The sequence below is a fragment of the Sturnira hondurensis genome, unplaced genomic scaffold, assembly GCF_014824575.4.
Source record: "Sturnira hondurensis isolate 20B ecotype Veracruz unplaced genomic scaffold, ASM1482457v3 Scaffold0001304, whole genome shotgun sequence".
NCBI lineage: Eukaryota > Metazoa > Chordata > Mammalia > Chiroptera > Phyllostomidae > Sturnira > Sturnira hondurensis.
This window is the reverse complement of record NW_028073935.1, coordinates 1,419,480-1,434,283: the sequence shown is the minus strand read 5'-3', so window position 1 is coordinate 1,434,283 and position 14,804 is coordinate 1,419,480. Positions and strand designations below refer to the sequence as shown.

General features: G+C 40.0%; 1 protein-coding gene across 1 annotated transcript in view; it reads right to left on the bottom strand.

Moving 5' to 3' along the window:
• Positions 1 to 14,804, bottom strand: part of GMDS (GDP-mannose 4,6-dehydratase) — a 717,933-nt gene that overhangs the window by 103,926 nt on the left and 599,203 nt on the right. The gene's annotated exons all lie outside the window — the stretch shown is intronic.

Sequence of the window (14,804 nt, the reverse complement as noted above, 5' to 3'; positions counted from 1 at the left end):
CAGAAACCACATTAAGACTGGTAGAGACATGAAAGGTGCTATGCCTGCTCACCCAGAGGGCAGCAGCTGAGGTTAGGAGGGATATCTCAGCTGCAGAGGATGAGAAACACAGGATCTAAACCCCAAGCCAGGCTCCTCAGTCCGGAGCACCAGAACCTAGTGCCCATAACATCAGGCTGTGAAAAGCAGTGGGGTTTCTGTCTACCAGGGAGAGACAGGAGGCCATTAGAAACACAGATGCACACTCAAAGGTCCAATACACAAAATTTTACTTGCAGCCACTCAATTTGGGGTACTGTGGAGTGAGAGCAGAGCATAACTAGAGTCTGGGGTTTGTGGTTTTGGGAACAGAGCTGAAGGGACAGATGACAGGACCCCTGTGCTGAGTCCCTCTCTCAGGCAGCAGACATCATGTTTCTTTTCTTTTTATTTATTTTTTATTCTCACCCAAGGATATTTTTAAAAATTGCTCTTATAGAGAGAGGACAGGAGAAAGAGAAATATTGATGTGAGAGAGAAACATCAACCAGTTATCTTCTGTACATGCCCCAATTGGGAATAGAATCTGCAACCCAGGTATGTGCCCTGACCAGGAATCAAAGCTGCAACCTTTCAGTGTATGGGATGATTTTCCAGCAAAGCGAGCCACTCCAGCCAAGGCTCATCTTTCTTGGTTAGAGCACTCTCCTCTACATGGCAGCCTGTGAGAAAGCAACAGCCCCACCTTCTCAACTCCCTTTTGCCACACCCGGTGGAGCTTATGCCCTGATAAGTGGGCAGATGCACTTTTAGTGATTTAGCCTAACAGGTAGCTGCCAGGTAGAGATGGAGCTTTGGGTGCCTTGGGCCTTTTCCTGACCTGCCTATGGGACTGGTGATGATAAAACCTTGCCTTGGTAGCAGCGTGGTTCTTCCCATGTGCACCCTGGGCCAGAAGAGGCAGCTACAAACAGTGGTCACTTAAAGTTCCAATCAGGTTGCCAGGGTGAGTCACAGGCAATGTCTTATATTGGCCTATACAGTGTCCTTCCTAAGAGGCCCAGAACCAACATGCCAAGTGACCAGCTTCAGACAGTCAGAGAGGAGGATCCAATAAGGTTCACAAGCAGCACATCCAAAGGGTGATCTCAGCAGGCATCAAACACTAGTGAGGTGAATTCCATTTCATGTGGTCAACACCAATGCAGCAGCTTGTGTACCATGTTGGGGTTGAGCCTTGAGATAGCCAGCTTTGGAGTTGATCCTATGCATGAACAGGCCAATAACAATCAAGATTCAATTACAACAGAAGGGGACACATAACCCACACAAGGCACATTCCTGTAGCACCTACCTCAGGTGATCAAGGAGACTGGACTGCTGGACCTCATTGGACACCTACTATATAAGGCCATCCCACAAAAACTGGGAGTCACAGAAGATCTATCTAATACATAAGAACTCCCCACAACACAAAGATGCAATCAAGATGCGGAGACAAAGAAACAGGCCCCAAATGAGAGAACAGGAGAAATCTCTGGAAAAAGAGCTAAATGAAATGGAGGCAAGCAATTTATGAGATATACAGTTCAAAGAATGGTTATAAAAATGCTCAATGGCATATAAAGTGACATAGACACCATAAAATAACGAGTCAGAAATGAGGAAAACAATATCTTAAATGAAGAACGCACAAGAAGGAATAAAGACTATGTTGGATGACACATAGGATCAAATTAGCAATTTAGAAAACAAGATAGGAAAAACACTCAGTAAGAGCAACAGAAAAAAAAGAATAAAAACAACGAGAACACTTTAAGTGATTTTGAGGATATATTTGAAGAAATAATTAGAAAACATCCCTAACCTGCTGAAGAAAAAAGACACACAAGTCCAGCAAGGGCAGAGAGTCCCAAAATTGATGGACTCAAAGAGGCCCATATCAAGAGACATCATAATTAAAATGGCAAAGTTAAAGACAAAGAGAGAATCTTAAAAGATGCAAGAGACAGATAGTTATGTACAAAGGAGCTCCCATAGACTGTCAGCTGATTTCTCAACAGAAACATTTCAGGCTAGAAGGGACTGGCATGAAATATTCAAAGTCATAAAAAAAACCAAGTACTTACAACCAAGACTACTTACCCAAAAAGGCTATCATTTAAAATTGAATGGTAAATAAAGTTTCCCAGACCCCCCCCAAAAAAGGTGAACGAGTTTGTTTTCATCAAACCACTATTACAACAAATGTTAAAGGCTGATTGAGGAAGAAAAAGAAAAAGGAAGAGAAGGACACAGAGGAGAAGGAGGAAGAGGAGAGGAAGAGGGAGGAGGAGAAGAAAAAGAACAAGAAGAAAAAGAAATATGTACTTATTAACAATCATTTTGAATATAAATGGCTTAAATGCTCCAATCAAAAGACATAGGGTAGCTGGATATATAAGAAATCAACACCCATCTAGATGTTGTCTACAAGAGACCAACCTCAGAACAAAAGATACACACAGACTAAAAGTAAAGAGAAGGAAATCTATTTCATGCAAATAGAAATAAAAAAAAAAAAAGCTTCGGTACTTATATCTGACAAAACAAACCTTAAAACACAGGCTATAGTAAGAGACAAAATGGACACTAATAATGATGAAGGGGATATAAAAGGATAGAACCCTTGTAAACATTTATCTACACAACACAGGAGCATCTAAATATGTAAAACAAATCTTGGTGAATGTACAGGGAGAGATGGACAGTGTACAGTCATAGCAGGGGATTTTAACACTTGATTCACTTCAATAGATAGAACTTCCAGACAGAAAATCAACAAGGAAACAGTGGCCTTAAATGACACACTAGATCAGAAGGATTTAACTGAATATTTTCAGAGCATGTACTCCAAAGCAGCAAAATATACATTCTTTTAAAGTGCACATGGAATATTTTCTAGGATAAACCATATGTTAGGACACAAAACAAGTCTCATTGAATTTAAGAAGACTTACATCAAATCAACCATCTTTTCTGAACATAACGATATGAAATCAATCACAAGAAAGAAAAAAACCCAGAAAGACATGGAAGCTGAATAACATATTACTAAACAATGACTGAATTACCAATGAGGTCAAATTACTTGGAAACAAATGAAAATAAGAACAGAAGCACCCAAAATCTATTGGACACAGGAAAATAAATTCTTAGAGGGCAATTCACAGCATTACAGGAATATCTCAAGAAACATGAAAAAGTCAAATGAACAATCTAAGTGTACACTTAAAGAAACTAGAAAAAAAAACCCCAACAAACAATGCCCGAAATAGACAGAAGGAAGGGGATAACAAAGATCAGAGCAGAAACAAACAAAATAAAGTCTATAAAAATACAAAGGTTCAATGAATGCAAGACCTGGTTCTTTGAAAAGATAAATGATATTGAAAAACCTTTAAACAGACTCATCAAGATAAAAAGAGAGAGGATCCAAATAAATAAAATCAGAAATGATAGAGGAGAAGTAACATCTGACATCAAAGAATTGCAATGCAAGATTGTAAAAAAAATTACAAATGAGTATATGCAAACAAATTGGACAACCTGGATGAAATGAATAAATTCCTAGTAACATACAATCTTCCAAAACTGAATCAGAAAGTATCAGAGAAACTGATGGGCAGATTACAATGGGTGAAACCGAAGTACTAATAAAAAACTTCTAATAATCTAAAGTCCAAGACTGGATAGCTTCACAGGTGATTTTTACCAAATATTCCCCACCAAAAAAACTAACACCTCTCTTTTTCAAACTATTTCACAAAGTTCCAGAAGAGAGAAGACTCCAAAGTTGATTTTACAATTTGTAATTCCAAAATCAGATAAAGACACTACAAAGACAGGAAATTATAGGCCAAGATTCTTGATGAACATAGATGCTAAAATCCTCAACAAAATATTAGAAATCAGATCCATAAATACATTAATAAGATCATATACCATGATCAAGTGGGATTCATTCCTGGGATGCAAGGTTCATAAAATTTCTGCAAATCAATAAACACAATGCAACACATAAACAAAATGAAGCATAGATTTGGAAGACGGTGGCATAGGCAGATATGGCTTGCTTCTTTGCACAAAAACATAAAAACTGCAACTGATATATAGGAAAACTATCACTCAGGAATGTCAGAAATTGAGCTGAATGCAAGTCTGATGACTATGTAATTAAAGAACCACATCCATCCAGACTGGTAGGAGGGGTGCAGTTGAGGAACTGGCTGGTCCTACACCCATGTGGATAAAAACTAGAGAGGGATATCTCAGGAGCAAGGAGTCCCACACCAGGACCCCAGCATAGGATTCCAGTACCAGGAAGATAAGTCCCCACAACTTCTGGCTGCAAAAACCAGTGGGGATTGACTTGGCAGAAGAAACTGCTGGGTCCCCAAGCAGTTCCTCTTAAAGAACCCACACACAGACTCATCCACTCAGACTCACTCCCTCTGAGCTCCAGCACTGGGGCAGCAGCTTGAAAGGCATCAGTGGCATAAAGGAAGGAATTGAAGCGTCTGGCATCAAGGTGAGCAGAGACCACTGTAGGCAGGTAAACTGGTGCCATTTCTGAGACTCCATCAACTTGGCTAACACTAATCCAACTCAGAGATCCCTCAGAGGCTTTGCCCCACCCAATTTACAGGCCCACTCAAGCTGCTTTTCCATAAGAATGACTGGTGTTGACACCTAAATCCTATCAAACAAGCAGCAGCCTGCTTCAGTGAGCCCTAGCAGGAGCCAGATTGGATTCACAGTTTGACTTCAACTGGGAATGTCCAAGCCCAGGACCAATTAACAGTCATCTCAGATTGCTCTAGGGTTCAGGTGGGGTGTCCTGGGTAAAACACCAGTGGGTGCTGACCTGGGTCTGCACCACCTGGGAAATCCCAGGGCCAGCACACCCAGTGGGCAGCTACAGACCGCACTGTAGCACCACCACCCTGACCCCGCACAGATGATTTACTACTGACAGTGAAGGTTGGTGGTCAGTGGTAACAGCCAATCCTTGCAGCTGACTGGCCTGGGTAAATACCTCACGTTGATCTTCCAAGAGCAACCAAGTCTCAACTACAAGAGGAGGGTGTACTCAGTCCCCACAAAAGGCACACTTTTAGCTAGTGGGAGTGAGTCTGTGCTTGGGTGATAGGGGAGTCTGTGCCACTGGACCCTACAGGACCTACTACACCAAGCCATGGGTCAAAGCAGCTCTATATAATACATAAAAACAAACACAGGGAGGCTGCTGAACAGGGAGACAAAGAAACATGGCCCAAAGTAAAAAAACAGATCAAAACTCCAGAAAAAGAGGTAAATGAAATGGAGATAAGCAATCTATCAAATGCGGAATTCAAAACACTGGTTATAAGGAACTTAGTGAGGACCTCAACAACATAAAAAAGATCTAGTCAGAAGTGAAGGACATGCTAATTGAAATAAAGAACATATTACAGGGAAACAACAGTAGAATGCATGAGGCCAAGAATCAAATGAATGATTTGGAACATAAGGAAGCAAAAAACACTATGTAGAACATCAGGAAGAAAAAAAGAATCCAAAAAATGAGGATAGTATAAACAGCCTGTGGGACAACTTCAAGAGGTCCAATATTTGCATCATAGGAGTGCCAGAAGGAGAAGAGAAAGAGCAAGAAATTGGAAATCTATCTGACAAAATAGTGAAATAAAACTTCCCTTATTTGGTGAAGAAAATACACATGTAAGTCCAGGAAGCACTGAGAGTCCCAATCATGATGCATGTAAAGAAGCCCCCTCCATGACACATCATAATTAAAATGCCAAAGATTAAAGATAGAGAGACTCTTAAAAGCAGCAAGAGAAAAGAAGTTAGTTACCAGATGGCTTCCAGATAGGAAGAGGGTGTCGGGGAATGGGTAAAGAGGTAAGGGGATTAAAAACTACAAATAGGTAGTTACAGAATAGCCATGGGGACGTAAAATACAGTATAGAAAATGGAATAGACAAAGAACTTACACACATGACCCACAGATATGAGCAATGATAAAGGGCTTGCTTGAGGGATTAAGGGATACTGGGTGACGTGGGGAAAAGGAGAAAAATTAGGAAAATTCTAATAGCATAATTAGTAAAATATAATTTAGAAAAACAAATGAAAGTTAAAAACTACATGATCAAATCAATAGATGCAAGCAAAAAACATTTGATAAATTCCAGCACCTATTTATGATAAAAATTTTCAGAAAAGTGGGAATAGAGGGAACATACCTCAATGCAATAAAGGCCATATATGACAAACCCACTGCCAGCACCATACTCAATGTGCACAAAAACTACAAACATTTTCCTTAAGATCAGGAACAAGACAAGGATGTCTGCTTTCACCACTTACATTCAATGTAGTACTGGAAGTCCTAGCCACAGCAATCAGGGAAGAAGAAGAAATCCAAATTAGAAAAAGAGAAGTAAAAATGTCCTTTTTTGTAGATGACATGATACTGTATGTAGAGAACCCTAAAAAGTCCACCAAGAAACTACTAGAACTGATAAATAAATTCAGTAAAGTAGCAGGACACAAAATTAATTCCAAAATCAATTGCATGTTTATGCATCAATAAGGACTATTAGAAAGGGAAACTAAGAAAAGAGTCCCATTCCCAATTCTTTCAAAAAATAAATATAATATTAGTAATAAATTTAACCAAGGATGTAAAAGACCTGTATTCAAAAAAGTACAAGACACTGAGCAAAGTGGAAGTATATATTGTGTTCGTGGATAGGAAGAATTAACATCATTAAAACATTCATACTACTCCAGAAATCTATGGATTCAAGGCAATTTCTATCAACATACCAATGGTGTATTTCACAGAACTAGAGCAAATATTCCAAAATGTGTATGGAACCACAAAAGATCTTGAATAGCAACAGCGATCTTGAGAAAGAACAAAGTTAAAGGAACCATGCTATCTATTATCTAACTATAATGCAAGGCCACAGTAACATAAAGCCCATGTAGTAGTGAAGGATCCAAGGAGGACATACAGAGGATCCAGAGACACATGAAAAGATGCTCGATGTCGCTAGCTATCAGAGAGATGCAAATTAAAACCACAATGAGATACCACTTTACACCAGTCAGAATGGCTACCATAAACAAAGAAACAAACAACAAGTGCCGGACAGGTTATGGGGAAAAGGGGACCCTAGTTCACTGTTGGTGGGATTGCAGACTGGTACAACCACTATGGAAAACAGTATGGAATTTTCTAAGAAAACTAAAAATGAACGTGCCTTTTGACCCAGCAATTCCACTGTTAGGAGTATATCCTAAGAACTCTGAAGCATCAATCCAAAAGCACCTATGCATCCCGATGTTCATAGCAGCACAATTGATGATAGCCAAGAGATGGAAGCAACCTAGATGCCCATCGGTCAATGACTGGATCAAAAAACTATGGTACATTTACACAATGGAATTCTATGCTGCAGAAAGGAAAAAGGAGCTCCTACCTTTTGCAACATCATGGATGGAACTGGAAAGCATTATGCTGAGTGAAATAAGCCAGGAGGTGAAAGACAGATACCATATGATATCACTGTTAACAGGAATCTAAACAACAAAACAAACAAGCAAGCAAAATATAACCAAAGACACTCAAATATGGAACAGGCTGACAGGGACCAGAGGGGAGAAGGGAGAGAATCACAGGGGAAAAGGGGAAGGACTCACACGAACAAGTATAAAGGACACATGAACAATAACTAAGGTGGGGGGCGGAAATGGGAGGGAGGTGGGGAGCACTGGGGTGGGGAGTAGGGCCGGGAATATAAGACAGAAAACTCTACTTGAACAAGAATTAAATTAAAAAAAAACCCATAAAACCCATGTAGTAGTGAAAAAACAGACATAAAGACCAATGGAACAGAATAGAGATTCCAGGAATAAACCCACAACTTTATAGTCAATTAATATTTGACAAAGGAGGCAAAAACATACAATAGGATAAAGACAGTTTACTCATTAAATAGTGTGGGGAATATTGGATTGATATCTGCAAAAAAAATGAAACTAGATTACCTTCCTACACTATATACAAGAATAAACTCAAAATGGATTAAAGATTTAAATGTTATACTTAAAACCATAAAAATCCCAGAAGAAACATAAGCAGTAAAATCTCTGACACTGCTTGTAGTAACTTTTTTTCTGATATATCTCCTTAGGCAAGGGAAAGAAAAGAAAAAAATAAACAAATGGTACTACATCAAAATAAACATTTTTTTCACAGCAAAAGAAACCATCAACAAATTGAAAAGACAAAACCACTGAATGGAAGAACATATTACTGGATATATTTGATAAAGGGTTAATATACAAAATTTACTAAGAACTTTTAAAACTCAGCAGCAAAAAAAAAAAAAGCCTCCAATTACCAAATAGGCAAAGAACTGGAACAGATATTTCTCCAAAGAAGATATACAGATGGTGAATAGGCATATGAAAAGATACTCAATGTCAATAACCATCAGAGAAATGCAAATAAAAATCACAATGAGATACCACCTCACACCTGTCAGAATGGCCATCATCAATAAATCAACAAAAACAAGTGTTGGTGAGGATGTGGAGAAAAGGGAATCCTTGTGCACTGTTGGTGGGAATACATCTTGGTGCAGCTACTGTGGAATACAGTATGGAGTTACCTCAAAAGATTAAAAATGGAACTGCCTTCTGAACCAGCAATTCCACTTTTTGGGCATCTGAAAAAAACCTGAAACACTAATTTGAAAGAATACATGCACCCCTGTGGTCATTGAAGCACTATTTACAACAGGCAACATTTGGAAGGAGCCCAAGTATCCATCAATAGAGGAGTGAATAAAAAACCTGTGGTACAGCATTGACTGGTGTGGCTCAGTTTTTTGGGCACCCTTCTGTAGGTGAAAGGTCACTGGTTTGATTCCTGGTCAGGGCACATGCCTGGCTTGAGGGTTTGGTCCCCATTTGGGGGTGTGAGAAAGGCAACAGGTTGATGATTCTCTCTCACATTTATGTTTCTCTCCCCCTTTCCCTCCCTTTCCGTCTCTCTAAAAGTAAATAAATAGACTCTTTAAAAGAGAAGCTGTGGAACATTTACATAATGGAATACTACTAGGACATAAAAAGAAGAAAATTTTACCTTCTGTGACAGCCATGGATTGACCTGGAGAATATTATGTTAAGTAAAATATGCCAGTCAGAGAAAGATACCACATAATTTTATTCATATGTGGACCCTAATAAATGAATGAACTAACAAGCAAAGTAGAGATAGATTCACAGATAGAGAATAGGCTAACACCTGTTTTGTGGGGCCTGGAAGGGTAAAGGGATTGAGTACAAAATAATAAAAAGGGGAAAAAACTCACAGATATGCACAATGGTGAGGTGATTACTGTGGGGAGGTATGGGTGGAGGGAGGTTGAGAATATGGGGGAGGTAAATGGTCATGAACGAAAACTTGAGTTGCAGTGGTGAACGCATAACACAGTGTATATGCTATGTTGGAGAGTTGTGCACCTGAAACCTGTATAATTTTGTTAACCAGTGTCACCCAATAAATCAATAAAGAAAAAAATACTGAAGGTAAATTGAGGGAATATCCTAGTAAGTAGAGCAAAAAGCTATAAATATGAAACACCAGAGGAAAATTAAAAAAAATCAGAAGATGGCCTCAAGAGGTCAGTATAATAGGGTTTCCAGAGAGTACAGAAAAAATGGAGCAAATAATTACCTAAAAATAAATCAAGAAAATTGATCAGAGCAATACAATATACATTTCCTGACAGGAAGGGACCACCCCCTGCCACCAAAAATGTCCCAAATAAAGGGTGAGACTAGACGCACATCCCATGAAGTTTCAGAACACTGGGACGAAGGGAAGTCTGACAGACTTGCAGGGAGTCAGAGTGGTTCTGCAAATCAAAAGGCAACAGAGCAATGCCTTTTAAATTCTGAAGGAGAATTATTTCTGAACTAGAAATATATACCAGTTACCTTATTCATTTTGTAGACAGAATGAAGATATTTTTGATACATAAATAATGTATGTATTTAGATCCTTAAATAATGTTTCATTATAATATTGATTAAAAAATTGATGACCAGCTAGGGTCACTGTCTGTTTGGGGTTTGTACATTGTCCCCACGTCTGTAAGGTTTTCTCTGGGAACTCCGGATTCCTCCCACACCCTAGAGCTGTGCATGTGTCTATGTTGTCTTTCTTTGTGAGTGTGACCTGTGTGAGGTGCCTGTGATAGAGGTGCATCCAGGGTGGGGCCTGCCTGCACCCTCAGCTGCCAGGATGGGCCACCTGCAACCCTGAACTGGAATGAGTGAGTTAGAAAATAATGATTTTACTTGCTTTTATTAATCTTTCTTAAATGTATGTAGAGCTCACTGTTATTTTACTGTTTAATATTAGAAGTTTTTAAGGTCTTTATTTCGAAGTTTACTGATATTTTTGTGACCACATATATGCTATAGGAACTTTTGTTGATATCAATTAGCTTATGCTAAAATCGGTTTTGTTATATGTCATTTTGCTTAAAGTCATTGTTTCCAAGATCCTATGATGACACTAAATGAGGACTTACTGTACTTGGTCAAAAATATTTGCTTTCTATGGACCATTCTCAGGAAAATCACTAAGATTTTGCTTCACCAAATCAAGGACTTTTTTTTTTAAGATTTTTTATTTATTTATCTTTCGAGGGGAAGGGAAGGAGAGAGGGAGAGAAATATCAATGTATGGTTGCCTCTGCCGAGGACACACAATGTATCGTGTGTCCCCTGCCGGGAACTGGCCTGCAACCCAGGCATGTGCCCTGACTGGGANCTTTCTATGGACCATTCTCAGGAAAATCACTAAGATTTTGCTTCACCAAATCAAGGACTTTTTTTTTTTAAGATTTTTTATTTATTTATCTTTCGAGGGGAAGGGAAGGAGAGAGGGAGAGAAATATCAATGTATCGTGTGTCCCCTGCCGGGAACTGGCCTGCAACCCAGGCATGTGCCCTGACTGGGAATCAAACTGCGATCGTGTGGTTCGCAGGCCCGCGCTCCATCCACTGAGCTACACCAGCCAGGGCAAGGACTTTTTTAAAAGGCACCAGAAAATAGGGGATCCAAGTCAGGGGAGTGGCTAAGAGGACCCTCCAGATGGACATGAAGACAGATCAGGTCAGAAGGTTCTAGAGGGCCTGCTATAGAAAAGCATAACTGATAAAATAACCCATGGCTGATTCAAAGGTGATTTAGATACCTGGGACAAAGTTTGGGGTAGTTAGTGGTAAATATATAGATAATAAGACAAATGAAGAAAGACAACAGTTATTAGCTCTATAGTAAAAAAAATGACAACTGTACAGAAAAGAACAAGTTATCAGTCATGATGATGTGAGGGTAAGCCAACCTACAATTAAAACATAACAACAGAGTATTAAGAGAGGAGGTATGAGGCAAGGGAAAAAAAAGTAAACAAAACTCTTGTTTTGAATAAGAGGAAGCCAATAGATAATGTCTAGAAGGAAAAAAATAAGAGCAAGAAGTGAAAATATGTTATTTAGAAACAAGGAAGTAAATGTCAAACTAATCAGCTAAAATAGTGTAACATAGTATAATGGGATTTCCAGAGAGAAAGAACAGAAAAATGTAGAATAGAGAAAATTCTTATCCTGAGGTAAATCAAGACAATTTACCGGAGCAGAGAGCATACATCTGCAAATGGAAAAGACCCACAGAATTTCTCAAACAGCAGATAGACTGTGAAAATGGAGGTGGGGTGGGGATGGTGGGAGGTGGGAAACTGCTGGGTTTTCTGACAATTCCTATGGAATGATCAGTATTTAAATTTTGTGCTAAATTAACTGGAAACAAACAATAATGAAGGAAAAATGCCTGGCAAACACAAGCATTACAAACCAAAAACTGCCTGACCAAAGGCTTCCCCAGGAGCTCCCTCTACCTGGTCTTCCAAGGCCGTGCTGCCCATCACCCCTAAAAACCCAGGGCTTCCTTCCCCTAGATCTCCTCCCACTCTGCCTTCCTGGCAACTAGAAAAGCTGATGTGTTTGGAGCCATTGACACTCCAGCTGCGGAGGAATCCAGCCACAGAGCAGGCAGATCAAGTGTGCAAAGGCCGAGCGGGAGCAAACTGGGAAGAGGTAGGCCGATCGTAGACTGCTGAAGATGGGTGATGAGTTGTGCGTCAAGGGGAAGGGGGTGTCCACAAGGCTGGGGAGATATCTAGGAGGATTCCAGAACTGAAACAGGTCCATCAGGTTAAGGTCCCTGGGGATGTTAGGAAGAGCAGCTTTGATGGGTTCCGTGGGGCAGAGGTAGGCCAGTACGCGGTGAAGGGGAAAGGGAGCTGGGGGAAGGGAGACAGCGAGGAGAGGCCACTCTTTGATACGTTTTTGGCAGAGCAGGGAGAGGAAGGGCAGGCCTTGGAGAGAATGAGTGTTTGTGGGGGCACATTTCAAAAAGATGGTTGAGTTTGAAATGTCAGGATGTTGATGGGAAGAAGCTGTGGAGAAGGGCTGAAGGCAGAGGAGGGAGGGATAACTGATAGTTTCTTGAGAAGGCAGGCGGCGGCACTGCTCCTGGAGGGAGTGAGGGTGGAATAAGAGAGAGAACAGGGTATAATTGCTAGGTTCAGGGACTACTGTTTTAATCATGAAACCTACTCTAATTTTTAAAAAACAACAGTAGTGCAAAGGTTGTACTGTGTACATATGAAAACTTAAGTTGTGCACAGGTCTTTCGGATTGCTATTGAAATGGAAACTCCTTTGTCCCCCTTCATGCTCAGTCTTTTTCTCTATTTTATTTATATCAATATTGCTAACATTAAATGATGGGTTTCCAGCCCTTATTGGGCTGGAAAATAAATAAGTAACTACAACAAAAAAATAAAATTAAGTCCATTATACATTATGCATGCAGAAGGCTATTGAGATTACTTGTTAGAGTAATGAGGACCTTCCTTCTGTGCTGTCCACATAATGGGCCCCTTGTAAATGTCAGCTGATGAATCCCCATACCAAGAGTCAGGCAGGCAGTACAATCCATAGTTTCTATGTGAGGGAAAAGGAGTTTCCCTTCTATCTCACAAGGTTTAAATGAGCAGAATGGGTGGGGTGCCCTCTTGAAAGGACACAGTCATTTTTACAGGGGGCTCCCCAAACACTTCCCATAAGAGTTGTCAATTGGTCGATATTTCTCTTGCTTTCTCCTTTCTATCAGTACCACTGAGAAACAATTAAACCGAGAATTGTTAGTTGGTCAATATTTCCTTTGCTTTCTTCTTTCTATCAGTATCACTGAGAAACTATTAAACAGTGAGGCTCTACTTTTAAATTGTCTTTTGTTATGCTTTATCATTAGGAAATCAGACCAGTAAAATTAACTCAAGGTAAAAAGTCTGTATGGTCGTGCAGAATGAGGGTTGCTCAAGAGAGCAAATTAAAAATGTAAAAAGACCAGAGGTTGTTTTCCTCAGCTATGAAATGGAAGGGTAAGGATAGCCAAATGCACAGCTAGCTTTTACATGAGCCTCAGTATTTCTATGTTGTCTTTTTCATGGATCCCTAACAGTGTTTTAATCCACCTGCTTTATTTTAATTTATTTTAACTCAGCTAAGGTGTCCCATTCTCAAAGAATGTAGGTGGAGTTTCTCCTGCTCTAAGGGAGTAAATAAAATACATGGAAGTCTTATTAAGGGGCCACGGTGGGAAGGTAGCAATTTAAGGACTAGTGCTCAGGTTTTATATGAGAGTCTCAGCCATAGTTCAGGGCCTTCTGTAATCTGCACCTCCTCTCTTTGGCCAGCCTTATCTATGCATCTCCCCCCTCCTCCCACAGATCTGCACTGAGTACCTACTAAGTGTTAGGCATTAAGCTAAGCCAGGTGCCAAGAACATATGCATGAGTAAGCAGGATATAGTCCTTGTCCTTAAGAAGCTTGAAGTGCAGTGGCCACCATAATGTCTGGTAGAAGACATCTGGTAATGACATCATAATGTGATGGCAGAAGGCACAGAGGGAGCTATTAGAAGACCATAAGGGCACCTGGCTAGACCTGGGTGTAGGCAGGGTGTTGGCCTTGTGTAAGCTAAGAGCTAGAGAATGAATGTGGGGAAGCAGAAGTTATAGTAGGTGTGGATATGTCTTGTCTCCAATGTGGTCAGACTGGTCCAACCCAGTTTATCTGCTGGCCCATCACCCACATACTGTTTAATAACTCCTGCCTCCATGCCTTTTCTCATGCCATTCCACCCACTTGCAACACTTTCCTTCCTTTTTTTAAAAAGATTTTATTTATTTTCAGAGAGAGGAGAAGTGGGAAGAAAGAGAAACATTGATCAGTTGCTTCTTGTAAGCCCCCAAACTGGGACATGACCCACAACCCAGGCATATGCCCTGACCAGGAATTGACCCAGTAACCATTTGGCTTGCAAGTTGGTGCCCAATCCACTGAGTCACGCCAGAGCAGGGCTCCTTCTCCTTAACTACAATCTGTAACTCCCACTTGGGCCAAAGCCCATTTAAATCTACCTTTCTGCAGATATCACTGTGTTATCACTTCAGCACTGATATAATAAATTTGCACAATACCATTATCTATTTTTATATATATTTGTAAATAATATGTTCTTATTGTTACCCAATTAGAGCCTACACTTCCCAGGGACAAGAAAATGCCTTTTGACTGTTTTAGATAAGTTTGGCTTTGAGAGAAAAATGAAGTGGGCAGACAGCA